We start from the raw sequence: 8,172 nt of genomic DNA, 5'->3' as shown, positions 1-8,172 counted from the left end.
GCTGTCTGTCTCATCTCTGGAAGCCAAACACAACAGATGAAGTACTGAGGGGTGTAAAACCACAGGCTTACATTCAGGCTTTCAAACACACAACAAAAATCCATCAAAGAACACAAGAAACACTTGGCACTCCTGATAAATTTTAATACCACAGAGAAGGAATGTGAGAGAGAGTTTCAAAACAAAGCCATCTGTAGCCATCCAAGATGACAAGTTCAGGAAAAGAAAGGTTAGTCAACAATTTTACATTCATTCATCGAGCTAGGGTAGTTATTCAGGAATATGCATTCTAGCTGGGTGCCACGGCACACCACACCTAGGAGGCTGAGACAGGAGGACCCCAGGTTTGAGGCCAGCTTTGCTAATTTATTAAAATTCTGCTTCAAAATAAAAATAAAATAGAGCCGGGAGTGGTAAGGCATGCCTGTAATCCCAGAATTTGGGAGGCTGAGAGAGGAGGATCACAGTTTGTGGACAGCCTCAGCTACTTAGTGAGGCCCTCTGCAACTCAGAGAGACCCTGTTTCAAAATAAAGAATAAAAAATAGGACTGGGGGTTTAGCTTGGAGGTATAATGCCCCTGGGTTTCATCCCCAGTACCACAAAAAAAAGTTAATTAAAAAATAAATAGGGCTTGGGTGTAGCTCTGAGATAGAATGCCCCTGGGTTCTATCCTCAGTACTGCAAAATATAAATAAATAAATAAAATGGATTTGGGGTATAGTTTAGAGGTAGAATTGTCCTGGGTTCAATCCTCAGTACCATACACACAATGAAAAGTTTATTAACTGTCATTTTTAAAAATAATTCTTTATTGCTTTTTAGAAAAGTACTCTTGATGCTACTTTTTCTAAATTATCTAGAGTGTAAAGTTTAAAATAATAGACTTTAGATTGATTAGACATGTTTTATTTTTTATTTTTTATTTATTTTTTGGTGGTACTGGGGTTTCTGGAAGCCCTTCTACCTCCAGGCTACACTCCCAGACCTATTTTCATATTTTTGAAACAGGGTCTCTTACGCCAGCGCAGCTGGCTTCGAACCTGCGCGATCCTCCTGTCTCTGCCTCCCAAGTGCGGGGATTACAAGCGTGCACCACCATGCCCGGTTGATTAGACATGTTTTTAAAAAAAATCACATACCCCTTTTGGTTGTGTGAGTTCACCAAAGAGGTTAAAAATGATAAATTAATCTTTATGGAAATGGGTGGAACTGGAGAACATTATGTTAAGTGAGATTAGTCAGTCACCAAAAGTAAAAAATCAAATGCTTCCCTTAATATGCAGAAGGTAGGGAGTCATAGGAGGCGCTCTAGATGAAAAAGGGGAAACCATAGATAAACAAATAAGGAGGCTTAACTGGGGGTGATGGGAGAGGGGGAGAGGGAGACTCCTTAATGTACATGATGCACATAAACAAACATATCAAGGTCAATCACTAAAATCAACCATGAGAAGAAGGGAGGGGGCAGGGAACTGGGTAGGAATTGAGGAAGGGCAAAGTGAGTGATGTGTGCATGTATGCCTCTACCATCTTGTACCCCATTAAGATGTATAAATACAATGCACCAAAAAAAAAATAAAGATAAATTAGCCAGGTACAGTGATGCATGCCTGTAATCCCAGTACTTGTGAGGCTAAGACAAGAGAATGACAGGTTCTAGGGCCGCCTCAGCAACTTAGAAAAATAACTCTCAGAAATTTAGAAAGGTCTTGTTTCAAAATTAAAAAGTGCTAGGGTGTGTAGCTCAGAGATAAAATGCCCCTGGGTTTAATCTTCAGACCACCACACACCAAATAATGAGTTAATTAAAATTTTGTGGAGCAAGTGAAGGCAAAAGCCTGGACTTTGGTTATTCTTGTTCTACTATCAGTGTGACCTTTTATTCCTTGATCCCATATGATCATAACCCCCCCAAAAAAAACCCTATTAATTTTAGGTACAAAATATTTGTAACCAATTCCCTCAAGTTGTTTTATAAATTTCACATAAGATATAAAAAATGAATTATTATAATGTCTTCATACCTGATAATAAGATACAGAATGTATTTTGAGATATTGCTTTGCATAGAATTTGCTCAAGCAAGAGGTCTCTATGTCATTGTTTTCTTCTAAAATTAAATATGTACATAAGAATAATATAGCTTTAATGGGTTTTGTTTTACCTTTTTTTGCACTAGACATATGTTTATACTTGCTTAAGTACTTGCTTGCTAATTGGTATCTATGTATCTACAAAGTCCATTAGTGCTAATTTATAGGCTGATATGATTACTAAAGTAATAAGAACCAGAAGCTTAAAAATAAAAACAAAGCTAATGAAATTGTGTATCCTCAATAGAGAAAAAGCTAAGAGGGAGAAAAATCAGTGGATTTCATAGTTATTAATTTTACAATAATTTTATAATAATATAATTATTATAATAATTATTATAATAATAATTTTATAATCAAGAAAAATGCCAAAATCAACTTACATGGCTGCATTCACTGCCACAAATGGATCACAGGATCCTGTTTTCAAGTCCTTGTGAAAATTTTTTTCTGATTCTTTACATGGTCATTAGTGTCCCCCTGACAAAGTCTCTCTTCTTGACCAAACTGGAATCAGGCTCCTCTGGGGTCCCTTCTGTATGTGGGAGTTGAGGGACATTGGTATTTGAACCCAGAAACCTTCGACCTCTAAGCCACAACCTCAGCTGTATTTTATTTTGAAACAGGCTCTTGCTAAGTTCCTGAGGGCCTCATGAACTGCTGAAGCTGGTCTCAAACCTATGATTCTCCTGTCTCAGCTTCCCAGGTACTGGGATCACAGGTTTGTGCCACTACATTCAGCTGCTGAGCCCCTTCCTGACTAGCTTTTTCTTTTGCCTTGGCCTTTGCCTGCCTAATCTAGTTGTAGCAAGACTTTTGGTAAGTCATTGTAACAAGAGTCCCCCACCTGGTGTCTGATCACCCTCAGCCAGAATCATCAAGTTGGTGTAGGAAGAGTTCCCCTACCTTTGATGTCCCCTTATAGTAACTTTTCATCCACTGACCCATCACTCTGATAATTGGATTTAAATCCCCAGCTGCTCCTGCTAATAGCAGAGTAAAGTCCCATCTCTTGCCCCAGCTGCAATAGTCTTAATGCTCATAATATACATCCTAAATAAAGTCTTCCTGATCATTTTTACAAGTGTCAGAAGAATTCTTTCTTAACACCCCCTCTTCATGATTCAGATAAGTGTTCCCCAAACCAATGTTGGAGGTTTGGTCTTCAGCCTCTGGTGCAATCAGGAAAAAGTGGAACCTTCAGGAGGTGGGGCCTGGTGGGAGGTCTTGAATCTCTGAGGGTGTGCCCTCAAAGGGGCTGCTGGGAATCCAGTATCTCTGTCTCCCATGAAGTAAGTAGTTCTGCTTTACTACAGACTCTCTGCCAAGATGTACTGCTTTGAGCCAACCTGGAATGGATGTGGTGACACACGCCTATAATTCCAGTACATGGGAGGTTGAGAAAGGAGTATTGCAAGTTCAAGGCTAACCTCAACAAGTTAGCAAGACCTTCAGCAACTCAGTGAGACCCTGTTCCAAAATATAAAAAAATAAAATAGGTCTACAGGTATAGCTCAGATACACTCCTGGGTTCAATCCCCAGTACCTACCTACACACACACACACACACACACACACACACACACACACACACACAGAAAACAGGCACAGAAACAAAGACAACCAACTAAAACCGAACTAAAACCTCCAAACTATAAGACAAATAAACCCTTCCTTTTTTAAACCCATCACTTCACATGTTGGTTACAATAACAGAAAGTCAACACCCTGTGTCTAATTTTCTTTTAGTTTTAATATTTGTCAATGAATTCAGTAAGGAATATAGGTATAGGTGGTCTGTACATGTGGGTGTTATACAATGTACAGCTAGCAACTTAAGGAATTCACTTCAGGTATACACAAGCCCTGATTCAAAGCTCTAATATTTTCCAATTCAAGTAAAAGTAAAGTGAACCTGCAAAATAAAATGCAGTAGCTATTAAATTCCTATATGCAGTCTTTCAGTTGCATGCCCATCTTACACACACACACACACACACACACACACACACACACACTCAAAATGGCAGTCCCTAAAACCTCTGTTAAATATCATTGCCTCTGCGCTGGGAGTTTTGCTCAGTGGTAGAACACTTATCTAACACATATAAAACCCTGAGTTCAATTATCAGCATCGCAGAAAAAGAAAAATACATCATTGCTTCCTCCCAAGGTGGGAAGACAAGTTATAGTTTCCCAGAATCTGCTGTGAGGTAACTGTCCCAAGCCACTAAACTTACTAGTGCCCTATTTCCAAATTCTAAAAATAGCAGTAAAATTCTATCTACCTTGTAATATTTTTATGAGCATTAAAAGTGTTGATACATAACAAGCACTTGGGATACCATTTGGAATGAAATAGCAAATATGATAGGTTGGGTCCCTTCCTTCCCCAGTGAGACCCCGCAGTGGAGACAAGAGGTGGAACCCCAGAAGCCAGAGCAGAGATGTTGCAAGACTACAGATGCGACAAGACTCCAGAGGTCACAAGACTCCAGATAACACTAGATTCCAGACATCACAGGGCAGATTCTAGATGCCACAAGACTCCATATGTCATGAGAGGACCAGCATTCCCACACCACTAGCCCCAACCCAAGACCCCAACTACATGAATACCCTCACTTCCTCTCTGCGGCATGACTGCTGACCTTGACTCTGCTGACCAGGACTCTGCTGCCCAGTCATCGGTCCCTTTCCCCAAGGTCAGCAGATCTTGCCCAAAGGTGCCAGTTTAATTAAAGACACCCAATCTCACAAAATAACTTGGCTGGTTTTTGCCTTCTTTGCAACACCTTACCCAATTTCTTTCTTTCTATCTTTTCTTTCTTTCTTTTCTTTTTTTTTTTCTTTTTTTTTCTTTTTTTTTCTTTTTTTTTTTTTTTGGTGGTACTGGGGTTTCTGGAAACCCTTCTACCTCTGGGCTACACTCCCAGACCTATTTTTATACTTTTTTAAAATTTGGAAACAGGGTCTCTTAAGCCTTCAAACCTGTGCGATCTTTCTGTCTCCACCTCCCAAGCATGGGGATTACAAGCATGTACCACCATGCCCGGCCACCCTACTCAATTTCAATGCTACATCTGGTACCAAAACCTGCCAAACCCAAGAGGATTTTTTAATTTTTTCCCTTTTTCTTTTACCCCTCCTTGAGCCCCTGTGACTCCCCTCAGGAGCCCTCCTCTTTACTCCCAGGAACCATGATCCTTAATTAGACCAACTGCTTCCACTTTCAAATAGGGTAAGTTCTTTCCTTTCTTCAGGTTAATGGCTCCCCTAACTTCTTGCCTCTGGCTCCTGTTTGTCCAAATGCACAGCCCCATCAGAGTTGCCTCAGACAACCACGTCATCTTCCGACCTTTAGAAGGGAATGGAGATGTCCCTCCTATCCTTGGCCTTTGCTCCCGGACATTGATCAGGATAATCAGAGGTGCCTGTCTCCTGTTCTTTGTTCTTGCCCGCAGACCAGATGTGGGAAGCCAAAATTTGAAAATGAAACTTTGGATTTTTATTGTATTTTTTATTTTTTTTGGTGGTACTGGGGTTCCTGGAAACCCTTCTACCTCTGGGCTACACTCCCAGACCTATTTTATACTTTGATTTTCATTTGGAAACAGGGTCTCTTAAGCCAGCGTGGCTGGCTTTGAACCTGTGTGATCCTCCTGTCTTCGCCTCCCAAGCACGGGGATTACAAGCATGCGCCACCATGCCTGGCTGAAGCTTTGGATTTTAATACCCTGATCAATCTCAGCAACTTTTGAAAGTGGTCTGGTAAATGGTCAGAAGTCTTTTATCAAGCCTTCTTTTTCCTGTGCTTCCGTACCTCCAACCCCTCTTCTTCATCAGCTGCCATATTCCCCTCAGCCGCCATTTTCTAACTCTGTTAGGTCACAGTTGCCATCTTGTGACATTACACAGTTGTAACCTTGTGACATTACACTGTCGCTATCTTGGTCACCATCTGGTGATGGCGCACAGTCACCATCTTGCGACCCTGCCAGGTTACAGGTGCTGTTTTCTGATTTCACCCTGGTTCCCCATAGAAGCCCCCTCCGACAGCCTCTTACCCCCACCTACTCCTTCCCCTCCCACCGTCCTCCCTTAAGGGACCCTCAGACCCCTATTCGAGATTTGGTGAATATGGCATTTAGTTTTTAATTATTGAGAGGAACATGCTGAAATGGAGCATACAACCCAGCTTCACCAAAAGGAAGATTTACAATCCTGTGCCTTGGTACCTGCCCTGCAGCCAGGGGTGGCGGCTCAGCCCTCTGGACAAAAAGCACCACCTAGGAGTGGAGGACAACAATGACAACTACCTCCAGGAGCCTGCTTCAAGTGCAGCAAGTCCACGCCCACCAACCAGACCATGCCCAGCATGCAGCAAGGAGGGTCACTGGAGCAGTGCCCTTGGAAAAGCAGTGAGTCCCAGGTACATCAGCGCAGGGGGGCCACCATTCCAGACCAGGCCCTACTGCTGGCCCTACTCAGCCTGGCCAAAGACTGATGGCTTCTGGACCTCTCAAGCTTGATCATCCTTGCCAAGTCCAGGGTAACTCTCAAAGTAGCAGGTAAGCCAAACTCCTGTTTGGTTGCCCTTTCAGTCCTTCCTTCCTTTTTTGGTCCCAGCTTTCCTTCTTTAATCAAGATAGCCAGCACCATGGCCAATGTTCTTTGCTCAGACGCCAGCCCTCATTTTGGACTCCCCAATTCCTTATAGTATGATAATGTGCCAGCTTTTATTTCTAAGATTACTCAACAGGTGGCACAGGCCCTTGTCATTTCTTGGAAGGTTCACATCCCATTTTGACCACAGTCATCAGGAAAGTAGGCCCACTTCTCTATGTTTGAAAATCCACCATACAGGAGAACTATTTGCCCCCTTCCACAGAATGTTGGACTGACCACAAGGCAGGATCAGCACAGTGCTCTCCCTCTCTGGATGCCAGACTGGCATAAGTATTAAACCTTCTCTAAAATCTTTTATTGATGCTCCTGACTCAATAGCATGTTTTCCCTTTAACCAGATTGACCCATAAAACCTCTTCAAGTGGCTCCTGAATTTAAATTCTGACCAGGTTAAGTGAGAATCTAAAAACACAGTATCAACAGTCTTCTTCATATCTAGAAGAGTTCCAAGGGCCAGTAGCTGCTGGGCTCCTTCCCTTCCTGGGACCTGTTCTCACAATTTGCTTTTTCTATTTAATAGCCCTTGCCTTCTAGAGTTCATTCAAATGGGTATTACCAAGCTGTCCAGGGTAGCCTCCAATCAACTCCTGCTGCAGCTATCCTCCCACCTGCCCACTTCCAAATGACCCTACCTCTCCTAGCCAAGGAGTCCCTATAACAACATCCCCTTGCTACAGCATCTCATGCAGATCTTGAGAAAGCTCGATCAGGGGATCCGCAACGGCGTAGATCTCCCATTAAGTATGTCTAGCATTCCTTTCTTCATAAAATTATTTTAGAATTATTTGGATTAATATGTATAATTATAATTTTATGTATAAACATTATAACTAAAACTGATAGGCAGCAGCTTGTGAGAGACTTTTTTTTCCCAAGGATAAAGTTATTGGGCCAAACATTAAGTTCAAACTGACCTTAGTTTGAGCCACTGTATAAGATTAGGTTTGAGTCAGCCTTGTGAAGTGAGACAAAGCGTACTATGATTATTTAAATGTCTGACACCCTTGCCCTAAACTCGATATAAAAATAAAACTTTTCCTGTCCTTGGAGATCCTGCTTGCATGGCTATGCCCTTGCTTTTCTGCCAAAAAATAAAGTATAAAAATTGTAAAAAATCCTGAATAAAATGGAGAAAACTGATCTCATGTGGCAATTCTTCTCTCATTCGACCTCGGCTCCTCTATCACCAACACACAAACCTCGACTCTTGCTAGGGCTGGACCCTGGCATCCCCTTTGACAGCAAGAAGTAGTTATTGACTCAGTCATTGCCCAATATCACCAAGAGGCCGGAATGATAGGTTGGGTCCCTCCCTTCTCCAACAGAACCCTGCAGTGGGGACAGGAGGTGGAACCCTGGAAGCCAGAAGCAGAGATGTCGCAAGGCTC

This window comes from Muscardinus avellanarius, assembly GCF_963383645.1.
Source record: "Muscardinus avellanarius genome assembly, chromosome: 4".
In the NCBI taxonomy this organism is placed as follows: Eukaryota; Metazoa; Chordata; class Mammalia; order Rodentia; family Gliridae; genus Muscardinus; species Muscardinus avellanarius.
The sequence above is the reverse complement of the archived record's forward strand: the minus strand, read 5'-3'. Positions refer to the sequence as shown.